Raw genomic sequence first — 14,017 nt, forward strand, 5'->3', positions numbered from 1 at the left:
ACTTCCATGGAATTTTTGGGCGCTACTATTTTCCTTTTCCAGGAAAGCATGCTATAATTTCTGATATTTAAGTTCCCCAAGCTTCCACGAAGGGGTCTCCCTTCGAAAGTGACCTCAGAATTCCCAGAAAGAAAATACTTTGAACTTGGGGAATTCTGAGTGAGGGATTTCTATTTGACCGGAGTACTAAACTAACGCGCCGGTGCAGGTTTTAGCCGGTGCAGCTTTGGGCTGGTCACGATTTCCATGTTATGGCTGCTAAACAGTGAAATGCATGCGATCCTCGGTTCAGTAGCAGATATTAGTATTACGATACCAATAAAGAGACTTGGTGTGGCAGTGCATGCCTTAATCCCAGCTTTCAGGAGGCAGAAATAGGTGGATCTCTGTGAAGTGGAGGCCAGCCTGGTCTACATAGTGAATTCTAGGACAGCCAGGGCTATGTAGAGAGTCTTATCTCAAAACACAACACAACACAACCAAACAAAACAAAACACAAGCACAGGAAATGATAATTGCAACTGAAGTGTGGTACAGCTCAGGGCAGCGATGGCCTGTGAAACACAAACACCCTATCTCCTCACAAGCTCAGGGAAGTAAGGACCTCTTCTTACACCTATGCAGAGCACTTCCTCATCACGAGTATGTGATCTTTCCACTAGCATATGCAGTCCTGGATGAAAGAGTTTTCTTCTCTTCATTTATTGGTATACCCCATGGCTTATGATTCTCAAGATTAAACTTGCCATGTCAAAAATGTCACACTACAGGAAGCTTAGGAGACAGTCTTGTCAGGGCTTTTACGTATATTACTATAGATACAGCTACATGGAGTACAGCGCGCTCTAACTTAGAAGCCACGAAAACTGTTTCCTGTATCGGATGCTGGTTACCATGTGACTGCCTAAGGAAATCTACCTGTCTGATGAGGTCTTTTACAGCTCCCAAAGTGCATGAACTTTGACCTTTGCAATGGCAAATTCATTATCTACTTTTTGAGAGGAGGGATTGAGCAAACTGTTCACTCAATATACACTTCCCATCAAAACGACAGGCTTCAGTTCTCTGCGCTATCTGGTAATATTTGGAATTTGTTAAATCATTAACAGTCGGTTGTTTACAGCTTAGATTGTGACAATACTCTTTGATGTTCACTAATTATCATGCATGTTTTAAAATGAGTTCTGATCCACTTCTCTGCCTAATTAAACCTCATTGAAAATTGTTGAATTTTAAAGAAACACTTGATTTGCAAAAATAAGTTATACATTCAGTAATCTTCAGTATTTCACAAAGGACCCAGAAAATGTTTTTAAGTACTCCAAGGTAAAGTGAATGGGACATGCCCTGAACTAAATGGTGTAAAATTTGTAAAGCATCATTTTCAGACTACGCTCTTTGTGTTCATAAATTCCTCCTGATACTATTTATCCTGCTATTTTAATGGCCATTTACTCTCCTATTGAAAGTCTATAAAATATCTGTAAACCTTAAAAATTAATTGAATTGCTTAAGAAATCATGAATAAATTACTCTGTGGTATGATTTTTGGTGAACTCGTCAGAAAAAAATGGTGAGTTTTTCTCTCTCTTTTTTACTTATATTTTTTAAAGAAAAATAGAGGCATGTTTCCAAGGGCATATAAGGACAAGGTCCAATTTATATTTATCTTTTCCCATTATCAGTTAAATATTTATATAGACTTTCATCTGAGGATGTAGACACCTTAGATTATATCTTTACAATGATAAGACAGAAGCATACATGCTGGTATGTAAATTAGTGGAAACATAATTCCCTTCGTTTCATTTCTTCTGTGCTCTGACAAAAGCAACTTAGGTGAGAGAATGTTTATTTTGCTCACAGTTCCAGGTTAGTCCTTCACTGTGGGGAGGCCAAGGTTACAGGATCTCTCTTCATATCCCCTCAGAGAGCAATGAATTAGTGCATGCATGCTAGTGGTTAGCTTGTGCGTTCCTTTTCTTCTCTCTCCCCTTCTCTCTCTCTCCCTCCCTCTGTCCCACTCTTCCTTCTTCCTCTCCACCCTCTCTCCCTCCCTCTATCCCTCCCTCCCTCTCTCTCTGTCTCCTCCATCCTCTCCTCTCCTTTTTACCCATTTCTGAGCCCAGGCCATGAATTGGTACCACACATACTCAGGGTGGATCTTCCCACCTCAAAATCTAATTAAGGTAATCTCCCACAGAGAAGACCACAGGGTGACCTACCCTAGATGCCCCAGGATTTTCTAGAATGCATCAAAATAAAACTAATTGACCAAGACATCTTCTGAAAAGTTCTCTTCAAAATATATGTATGTAACATTCATATAAACGGAAGTAGGAAAAGACATATAAGCTTAGGGTACATTCATACAAAAGATGCTTATTGATGGTTGCAGCTGTGTACCTTTGAGAGATAATATTTAAAATATTTTACCAGATGGAAAAAGACCTCCACTTACAAGCATATGACATGTACCCATGTGCCTACATTGTCTGTGTAAAATTACAAAGGAAATAATTTGTAGTGGTTGGGGCATCACTAAAATGTCTTGTTTGTTTGTTTAGAGACAGGGTCTTACTATGTAGCTCTGACTGTCCTGGAGCTCACATTGTAGACTAGGCTAGCTTCAAACTCACAGAGAGCCACCTGCTTCTGCCTCCAAGTGCTAGGAGTAAAGGCATGTGCCACTCTGCCTGGCCTAAATGTTTATATTTTTGTTTCATAGACTTGTTTTAGAATGGATTTTAAGTTTATAAGAGAATTGCAATGATGAAGAGATTTCCAATAAACCCTTTTCCTCCAGGTACATGTATAATCTCTCCTATTATCAATATTTGTTATCATAATACATTTATTCAACTAGGTGAACCTATATAAAGTTAATAAAATAGCACAACAGTGAGCACTCACACTCTCCAGGATTCACTCTGATGCTGTGTATTCTACTGTGCAGCCTAAGAATCACAACCAATGCATAATGGCATGAGTACATTGTTAAAATATCAGGATATTTTCCCTATACTACAATTCTTCTATAGAATTCATAGGGCCAGTAATTGCATTACTTGGTAGCTGGAGGCATGGCAAACATCAGTCCACAGCCAACTTGGATTACATAGTGAGATTCTATTTCATTCATATCTCCTATGTGCTCCAGATACTCATGTACTTCCATTTCCATCTTTGCATGCATGATCTTTTATTATTGCTATAGTTTCTTTTTTCCAGAATGCAATGTAGTCATAATCACATAGAATATAGGCTTGTCATATGAGCTTCTTTCATTAGTAATATGCAGTCAAGTTTCCTTTGTGTCTTCTTATGGCTTGATGGCTGGTCTGGTGTTTTTGGCACCAAAAAAAAAAAAAATTCATTTTCTGGATACACCTTGTTTGTTTACCCATATACCTAATAAAAATTACCTTAGTCTTGTTTAGTTTTTTGCATTATAAATACAGCTGTTCAAAACATCTGTGTGAAAGTTTTGGGATAGTTGTAATTTTCTGACTTTTTCTGATTACTATGAAAGAGCCCAATTGTTGAATTCTATGAGATAAGCTACAGTATATTTTAATATTGTGTTAGGGCCTAAGCTGACTTTAAAAGTAGAGGTGTCATTTCTGACACTATCTAGACCAGTAACATGACAGCTCCAAGGGAAAGGTTTTTATTGTAGATATTCAAGAGAGAACAGCCACAGGCATTTGGAAGAGGTGAGCAGTAAGAGAAAGAAGTAGACAGAACATGACCAGTAGATTGGACATGGCAAGGTCTATGTGCAAGAAAGAAGAGAAAAGCAAAGGATAGAGAATAGGGAAAATGTAAAAGAAAAGAAAAGGTGAGAGAAACAGGAAGAGAGAGATAGAGACATAGAAAAACATAGAGAGCCAGGGAAACATAGAGACAGAAACAGAGACAGAGACACAGAAATAGAGACAGGGACAGTGAGAAAGGGACACACACACACACACAGAGGACATAGCAGGGTTATAAGGGGAATGTGTGGCTGTGGGGAAGAAAGCTCATGGGTTGTAGGGAGTGTACTGTAGAGAAGGAGTTGAGACAGGCAAGATGCTAGCATGAACTTGGAATGTGTAACAGGTATTTGTGGTACTGAGGGAGCCCAGAGGTGAGCATGGGCTATGATATGCTGATAGGTGCCTTAGGTAGTCATAAGTCCCTTCCCATAGGTAAGGGAAACGACTTCTTAGAGGGGAATTCACTTCACAGGTTTTGAGTGTTTTATCTAACTGCTAGAAATCCTTCTGGATCATACAGGTTAAGCTCATTTGTGTGTTTGAGCCAGTTTTCAGAGTCCAGGGAACTTGCAGTTTCTTTTGGACCTGACAGTCACCACCAGCAGTGAATGGCAAGTTGGATGATCTATACTGTTGCCAGCATTTGGGGCAAATAAGACTGGACATGAATCAATTTTTCTTTGTCTTGATAAAAAGTAATTTACGACAGCAATAAAGTCAGTAAAACAATTAGGTAAGCTAAACAAAAAAGGGACAAAAATGTCAAATAAATGAAAGAAGTAATAGTGGGGAAAGAAAAGTCAGAAATAAGAAAAGAAACAACACAATTCGACTATCTGTGTGAAATCACACTTGAAAATCTGGAAGGAAATATCTTTTTGCATACGAACACATACTATGCCCCAACCAATTTGCAGAAATCACAGATACTTTAATAGCAATAAGGGTTGGGGTCTATTTATTTCTATGCAGTGAAACTCACTCTAAAGGGGAGATAGTCCATACTATTAGAAAGAGTACCACTACCCCAAATTATTTTTATGATGTGAACATTATATTGACTTTTAAATCTGAAAACTCATAAAGCAAAGGGCCTGCCACAATGATAGTGGACTAAACCTCCACATGCAGGCAATCCTCAATTACATGACATATTTTATAAGCGTTGCAGTAGTCGTGACATTTCTTCACAGCAAAAGAACTTTGACTAAGGCAGAGGGCTACATGGCTAACTCTGACATGAGTGTTTTACCCTGAGAAACAACATTCTAACTCTGTGGGAAACACTCGAAGCCTTCCACCAAAGTCAGGAAGTCAGCTCCTTAGAAAGAAATGCCAAGTCACAGGTCTGCTGGAGCTTTGTAAGGGATGTCTTTGAGCAGTCAGGTGTAAGCTTGAGACCTGGGAAGAGGTAACATATCCATCAGCATAAGAACTAGTAAGTACTACAATGGCTGCAAAGGTGAATACTTGGTAGTAAGCAAGGGGATCCTAAGGCTTTCATATGGTGGAATCTCAAAAACCCAGTGCCCATGTTTTTGGTATCCAACAGCAACAATGAACAACTTGATTCAATTCTTTACAAGTCTCCAAAGGGAAAAAAGCTACTGTAAGAAAGTGAAAATGTTCTGTAGAGTGCTTACTTTCAAGGAACGGTAAGGGAAAATGGTTTTGATGGGGCACAGATCACAGTGTCTTTGTCAAGCTGGTCATCTGCATGTGCACAAGACCTCCTGTTGCAGTTATTTTTAAGCTGTATGTCCATTATGTACTATGTCATACTTTCATAATTAAAACACAAACTATTTTTAATATCTTTTCCTTATAATTCTTTAAAAAGATGTATATGGTACAATTACACAAGTTGTAATCAGTAGATGGACCTTATCTCTTTTGAGTAATATGTTTTTTTTCAACTTTTATTTCAATTGCAACATATTTATATAAGAAACAGAAGTTTTTTTATAGTTTAGATATGCAAAGTATGATTTTATTTAAAACATCTTCATGGCAGTAGCTAGCGCACACCCCTCTGACCTTTGTAGTTCATCTAGACTGGTCTAAAGAAGTTGTCCCAAAGGGTGGTTCTGGACCATAGCCTGTGCATATCTCTGTATTAGGAATTATTAAACTGCAGTCTATGTCTAGTGAACCAAAAGGTTTGGCTCCACAGCCTAGCAATATGTGATTTCATAAGATGTTTGAGTATTCTGCTATTATTTTGAAAATAGCTGACATAAAGTACATCATACATTTATAAGTAGTATGCATATATCTATAGGGTGTGTGTGTATGTGTGTGTGTGTATGGGTGTGTGTGCATGTGTGTGTGTGTGAGAGAGAGAGAGAGAGAGAGAGAGAGAGAGAGAGAATAGTTAATAGAGCCAGAACCAGTATGTTCTTTAAAAATCATAAAGTGTCCAGTACTTTTCCCTTTATAGCCATTGATGAACAACTCTTAAATTTCAAAATGAAAATAGTCTAAATCCCATCATTCCTTTACATGCATTATATGAAATACTCTGTAAGGAGAAATTTTTCTTATGTCCCTTTTCTGTAATCTAATGTCTCTAACAATTTCAAAGTTATTGAGAAGTTCAAAGAATGAAGTGAAAACTCAACTTTATTTAGATTGACAAATTCTTAACATTTGCTAATGTTTCTCTGTGTACATGTACATACAGGTATGCATGTATGTGTGTGTGTATGTATATATACACATGCATATATGATAGAAGCTAACTTACAGAAATCACAACACTTGACTTCACTATGAATTTTCCAAGAAAACAGTCTCTTTTAAAACAATCCCAGTAATGGAATATCAAATAAACAACATCTTATGTAGAATTCATATTTTACATAGAATTTACATTTCTCCAGTTGTCCTCCAAGTGTGCTTTATTGAAGTTATTTTTGATCTCCAATATTATACGCTACATATGGTAAATGTCCTGGTTGTCCTGAAACTCACTATAGAGATGAGGCTAGCCTCAAACTCCCAGAGATTTACCTGCCTCTGCCTCCCAAATGCTATTAGTAAATGGATGTACCACTATACCTGGCTACACATGGCTCTTACATTCAATAGAAGAAGTCTCTCTTTGCCATGCATGTTATTTTTGAAAGCATTACTTCCCATTGCTTTAGAGAACCATGCATATTTCGATTCTTTGATAGTTTTATTGTAGTTATGTACAGATTAAATATTTTAATGAGAACTATATAAATTTCATGATACATTTTAAAAGATTATATACTCTTTTTATGAATGCTCTGTTTTCATTCACACCAGAAGAGGGAATCAGATCCCATTACAGATGGTTGTGAGCCACCATAAAGTTGCTGGGAAATGAACTCAGGATCTCTGGAAGAGCAACCAGTGCTCTTAACTGCTGAGGCATCTCTTCAGCCTTGTCCCCAACCATGTCGTATGGCATGGCTTGTAGTGTTGAAATAGGATGACCTGTCCCATTACTAAGGTTGCCAGATTTAATCACTTGGTTAGAGTTTTCCACTATAAAGAAGGAAAGTTCATCTATGAATAAGATTCCATTTAGTTTAATTAACAGTCACAGTGAAAAACTTAAAGTGAATTGTCACTGTCATATACAGATCTAAAGCTCGGCCTGGAGCTTTGCAAGCAGCATTAGTCTACAGAGAACACTATCCACTGGTTTCCCTGGGCTATCACACAATTTACCCAAGAAACCCTTTCTTATTAAAAAAAAAAAAAAAGAAAGCAAAAAAGGAAGGAAAGAAGAAGAAGGAAAGAAAAAAGGAAGGAAGGAAATAAAGAAAAGAAAGACTGTAGCTAAAACTTCTCTTTTTGTTCTTTCATCTACATTAAATGGATGCCTATTAATGTGAACATCTACAGTTGCCTTTCTAAAAACAGTTGCTGGATTATCAAATTATTTTAGGCTCTCAAGATAAAAGAAAAACATTTTATTCAGTTCCAGAATTATATAAATATATGTATATATGTGTGAGTATATACATATATACATATTACAGTGTGCACTTATATACATACACACATATCTACTACAGTCAGCCTTCAGAGAAAATAATTTCTCTCTTCTTGAATTCTCAATATTCAAAACCAAAATTCTTTCCTTCGCTCTGTATATGTTTCGAGCAGATTTTGTTATGACTAGAATGGAAGACTAGCTTTGTGTATATTGTTGCAGTTGGTCCAGGAAAGCGAATCCCTTACCCCACGTGGCTTTGGAAGACGTCCCCGCTCTCGCGTTACTTTGATGTCTGAGGACTATTCGCTGGCTACTTTATTAATCACATCATTTCAGATGTGAGTTTATTTTGACTTCCAATTCAAAGCCCTGCTTTTTCCTTAGTTGTTTTTTTGCTACTCATCTTTCTCTGCTTCATTCTTGAGTGCTCTGTGCAGACACACATGTCTGTATGCCTGTCCATCCCATAGACGGCAGGAAAGCCACTGCTTTCCAGCTGGATTGCCTAACAAGAATGTTTGCACTCATACATTCGATGTCCTAGGTAGACTAGCAAGGTATAAGCCTGGTTCCTAACAATTCTGAATGATTAAAACTATTAATTACTGTTATTAATCTTTATGGGATTTTATATAAACAAGGACTGTTGGGCACTCTTGCTTCATTTTTTTCTTTTAATCTAAAGATTTATTTATTTTTATTTCATGTGTATGAGTGTTTTGCCTGAGTATATGTCTGTGCCTCAAGTGTGTGTGCCCGGTGCCTCTGGAGGTTCAGAAGATCCCTGGATGCCCTGGAATGGAAGTTACAGATGGTTGTGAGCTATCATGTGGGTGCGGGGAATGGAACTTGTGTCCTCTGGAAGAGAAGCAAGTACTTTAACTGCTGATCTATTTCTTCCATCCCTCCCTTACTCTTTTGTGCTATGGAAAGACCTTGGCTATAGCTGAGTGAAGCATAACATAGACCCTATATCTGCTAATTGGGGACCCTGTGTGTCTCAGCCCCGAGGGCTGCTTTTTCTGTTCTTTACCATCATCTTGTAGCCTATCCTGTGGTCTCTGGGGCAGGGTGGCAGTTTCTAAGGTTTTAGCAGGCTTTTATGATTACAAACCAAACTATTTGTTTTAGCTGCAGGGTATTAGAATGTTCTTTTCAAACAGACTGTATTATTTGGCTCCTAACACTAGCTTTTCATGCCCCATCACGATTTTCTCCATGGCAATGAAGAAAGGAAATGTAGCAGGAAATTATTTGAGGCCAACGCTACTGTGGGACAGTCACGGGTGGCTTAAGAAGCAGTTCTCTGGAATTTAGTACAGAGAATCAAGTGGGGGTTTGGAGATGGTGGATGGGAGCTGGAGTTAGCCCTTACTGACCTGGTGTCTCAGCACCCCACCAGCAGGTCTGGATGGAAGGTGGTAGTGTGAAGTCAGGCTTGGATGTCTTTCAGACTTAGGAGTTCTCAGAGGCCCCAAGGGAGCTTAAGCTCTCTTTCAGCAGCCCTTAAGGTGGGGGTCGAACTAGGAATAAGCCCAAGGTATTTTCTCAGGGGCCAGTGCTGTCAGTTTGCTCACTGACTGAAAAAAGTACATGATAGTTTTAACCAATAAATTCCATGGTTCTCCATGGCAGTAAATAAATTTGCTTTCTATGACTGTGAAGAATATATGAGCTTTTATTTTCTGAGTTGGGAAATGTATTTATTTATAAGCATTTTCTCCACTTATTTATCCCTCAAGAGACAAAAGATGATCACCTTCTAAGTCATATTTTTAAAAAGAGCTATAAATCTTGAAAAGTATTTTATATTTAGCAGCCTCTTAATTCTTTTTTTAAAAAAAGTCTTTCACAAAATACAATAAAAATAAAAGTTCCCCCACTGTTTCCAGACTTCTACCCACACGTTGCTGTCTTTAAATGTTTTTTTTTCCTGTGGTTGAAGTCATTACTTATTTAAAAAAAAAAATCCAAAAAAAAAAAAAAAACCTTTATTTTTGCTCAGAACAAAAATCCATTGTCAACAAAATGCCACAAAAGAATGGATTCTTTTATTTGTATTTAGAAGCTTAGTTTACTCTGCAGAAAGAATAGTCTGGCATGGCTTATCAACACATTGGTAAATAAGATACTGAAAAAAGCCGACCTTCATTATCAACCAATACATCATTATCAAACAGAAAAGCCACATGTAAGCAATGAACCTTGAGATTTGTATATTTCTTCTATAGAAGTTAAAACTTAGAATTATCCTGTTTTATTAACAGCTTGCTCATTTACATGTGAAGGGATCAATTAATCACTATGTGATCATTTAAAGGGGGAAAAGTACATTTATAGGGGAAAGTGGTAGGTTGGTTTGTGAGTCACTTTTTAAACCACAAGTCAACTGTTTTCAAATTCATTTTAGTTTGTGTGATGACTAATCTTCATGCTCAATCAGACTCAACTGGCAATGACCTAGGAGACACACCTGGGGGGGTGCAGGGGAATGTGAGTGGTGGGGGATGGAGTGGAAAGGTGTTTCCAGAAGATCCACACTGAGTGTGGGTGATGTCCATCCCAAAGTCTGGGGTCCATGCTGAGGGGGAAAAACGGAAAAAGTAACTGAGCATCATGTCCCAGCCTTTCTGCTCCTTCCATGTCCCACAGCTGGACCTGTTGTGGTCTCCATACCTTCTCTGCCCTGATGAAGTGTATTTCCTCAGAACAGTGACCTAAAATAAACCCTTCTTTCCATAGGTGGCTTTTGTCAGGCATTTTGTTATAACAATTAGAAAAGTCATATGGAGAAGATATCCAAGGTACTTGAATTAGCAAAAGCCTGGGTTCTAGGATGATCACCTTAGAGCAGCTGCAAAATGGCCACACCCACCTTAGTGGATACACTGTCAAGAGTCAACCAGTGGTTGATAGTTTCTTCCAGCCATGGAGCTTGGGAGGCGGTGATTGTTGAGAAATGGTTTAGCTTTGCCTTATACATAACATGCATGTACATGCGTGCCTACATTGCTCCAGACATGTGGCTCAATAACTGGGCTTAGGTCTTGCACTACATAAAAAGGAAAAAGCTTGCTGAGTAGAGTCATTTGCCTGACTCTGCTTTCTTGTGTATGCATTGATTCGTTTGTTGATTTTGAGATAGGGTCTCTCTATATTTAGTTCTGGCTGTCCTTGAACTAACTATGTAGACCAGGATGGCCTTGAACTCCTGGCTCTGCTTCCTGAGTGCTGGGATTAAAGACATGTACCATACACCTGGCCTCCCTCTGCTTTCTGATTGCAGCTGCCTGAAATTCTTGCTGCCAGCATAGATGGGAACTGTGAGCCAAAATGAACACTCCCTTAAGATGTTTTTGTAAGATATTTTATCCTAGCACTGGAAAAGATAATGGGTAGAGGATGTCGATGCTCTGCATATTGGAAGAATCTCAGATAAGAAATAAAGCAGGAGCCAGGGATCAAGGTGGTCAGCCCAGGGAGACTGAGGGCTCAGCCCAGGTTAGACTTGTTGACAACAGCAAGAGAACCACAAGCAATCATTTTAGATGTCACAACCTCAAGAGTAGAGGATAATAAAACAGTCATTAGAACACGCTGTACAGTGTAAAGGGTGTTTCAGGTTTAGTAAGATCTAGACTGTATTATCAGTGAGTTTGACTATTCTTCAAAATTATGTTGTGTCTGTACATCATAGCACAAACAAATACACACATTATATCTTTTGGATCTTAAATGATTGTCACTAACTATTCAATGTTAAGTGTGAGAAAGGCAGAAAGGCAACAGCATCACTTTTAGCTTGATTCTTTCATATGAAATATGTTATGGAAAACTCTTTGGAAATATTGCTCTCTTTTCCTCACTCTCCCATAATGCAGAGAGAGAGCGAGAGAGAGAGAGAGAGAGAAAGAAAGAGAGGAAGAGAAGGAGAAAGAGAAGAAGGAGGAGGAGGAGAAGGAGAAGGAGAAGGAGAAGGAGAAGGAGAAGAAGAAGAAGAAGAAGAAGAAGAAGAAGAAGAAGAAGAAGAAGAAGAAGAAGAAGAAGAAGAAGAGGAGGAGGAGGAGGAGGAGGAGGAGGAGGAGGAGGAGGAGGAGGAAGAAGGAGAGGTCTTCTTCTAGAGGAGGGGGAGGAGGAGGAGGAAGGAGAGGTCTTCTTCTAGAGGAGGGGGAGGAGGAGCAAGAAGGAGAGGTCTTCTTCTAGTTCTCCTATCCAAGTTTCCTATGGTATTAGAGGGAAGAAGGGGGAGAAAAAGTCGAGATTCACACAGAGGTAAAGTAGGCAGGTATTGATATGGTACAATAAGAAGTGATCTTGGTAGACTTGGCGTCTGCCTACCATTTTGCAAGAGTGGATGTAGTAGCTTTAATTAAAGAAATATATACTCATGACCCAGGAAACACATCATATAAAACAGAGCATACCCACATACATAAAACCTTTCATGTCATCTTTGTAATGCAGAGACAGCCATGATGTAGGAGGGTTACATTTTGATAGTAATATAAGGCAGCATCCAGTGTCCAGAGGAAATATGGTAGAAACCTCAAAATCCCAAAACACCGAATGTGTGACACAAGACTTTGTAAGGGTGCTGGGTCTCTGGAAGCTGAGACTCCCCAAAAGTGGGAACTGGCAGCAATTTCAAAGCATGCCAATTGCATATTTTTCTTAGAAAGTTTTTGTTTTTGTTTTTGTTTGTTTTTTGGGTTTTTGTTTGTTTGTTTGTTTTTGTAACTGAAGTCCATTTGAGTGTGTATAAGGGACTTTCTGTACTTTTTAGGAAACATTGCTTGAAGGAAGGATGTAAGGTAGCAGGTTTATGGTAATAGTGAATCCAACTTATGTAAATACATAGGACTTGGGATTTAAGGTTTTAAAATTACATTTATTTACTTGTATCTGTAAACATATTTATGTAAATGGGTATTTGTGTGTCACCAGACTTTTGTGAAGGTCAGAGGACAACTTGAGAAAGCCAGTTATCTTCTTCCATCATGTGTGTCCTGGGGATTGATCCGAGGTCATCAGGCTTGTTGGCAAGAGCCTTTACCGGCTGGGCCCAGGACGTCGGATTTTCTGAGTGTTCTCAGATACAGTATCTTGAATAACTCTTGAAGTGAGTATTTTAGTTAAAATAATGTGTGTTTCATTAACTCACTTCTTAATCTAACTTGTACTAGCAGAATATTCATCATGAGCCAGACTAGAGATGTCATAATGATAAAGAGTAACACATCTGTGTCATTGGGGACTGTAGAGACATATGGAGACCCTTCTGTTTACAATTGGTTGGGTATTTGACTACCTGGATTAAAAAAAAAATCAGAGCTTTTTGTTGGTAGAAGTGGCTTTTTTAAAAGAAGGAGATCCAAAGATAAGCTGGGAACATACATCACTCAAATATGTATCTGGAAAACTTAATGTTTAGAGGAAATGGATGCGGGAGGGGCCACCAAAGCTGAGCTGGTGAGCTCAATTCCTTCCCAATGGAGACTGTTACCCTTGAATAGATTTGTGCAACTCGGCTTAATTCATGGGCCTGTGCTAATAGTCTCTGATAGCTCCCTGATTCTGTTTTATTATTATTACCAAATTTATGTTACCATTCAGGAGCTAGGGTTACACCATAGGTTTGTTCTCAGAGCCAGACTGAAGGTTTTCAGACACATAAGACCCAGGAATGTGAAAAGTCAACCCCAGTCTCCTGGAACTAAATAAATCCACAGCCCAGCTCGGATCTGCAAAATCTAGCAGGCAGAGCATATGGGGAACAGGCCAAGCACATTTCCCAGACCTGCAAAGTAAGCAGTGATCAGCCTCCAGCAGAGAGACTTTGGTTAAATGGGACCAGGAAGAAGCCAGCAGCAACCCCACTGCCCAGCAAGACCTCAAAAAAAAAGAACTATGTCTCCAACTACACAGCTCAAGTTCCAGCTTGACTCATTTACTCATTTACTGAACAGAATGTGGTGCCTAAGATAGTCCAGGCTAGCCTTGAACTCATAATTCTCCTGCTCAGCCTCTCAAACACTGGGATTATAGGTGCCAAGCTCATTTATCTTTTCAACTACACAATAATCTTGTGAATTAGAGCCCGTTTATGTTCCATTCTGGAGATGAAGGGGGGATGTCCCCACCCTTGTGCAAGCCCTTCTCATTTCATATTTAGAACAGGGCACTTCATTTATTTTGCTTTTCAAATCCCTACGGGTGATTTTGTCTGCTGAGCTGTATTCCTTCCATATCACTAGCTGACCTTTATTACCTCTGTCTTCCCCTG

General features: G+C 38.8%; 1 long non-coding RNA gene across 1 annotated transcript in view; it reads left to right on the forward strand.

The window, feature by feature from the left end:
• Nucleotides 1-955: 955 nt before the first annotated feature.
• Nucleotides 956-14,017, forward strand: part of LOC116097987 — a 29,374-nt gene continuing 16,312 nt past the window's right edge. Inside the window, exon 1 of the long non-coding RNA XR_004121642.1 lies at nt 956-1,077. This is a non-coding gene — a long non-coding RNA (uncharacterized LOC116097987). The remainder of the gene's footprint in view (nt 1,078-14,017) is intronic.

This window comes from Mastomys coucha, unplaced genomic scaffold, assembly GCF_008632895.1.
Source record: "Mastomys coucha isolate ucsf_1 unplaced genomic scaffold, UCSF_Mcou_1 pScaffold20, whole genome shotgun sequence".
NCBI lineage: Eukaryota > Metazoa > Chordata > Mammalia > Rodentia > Muridae > Mastomys > Mastomys coucha.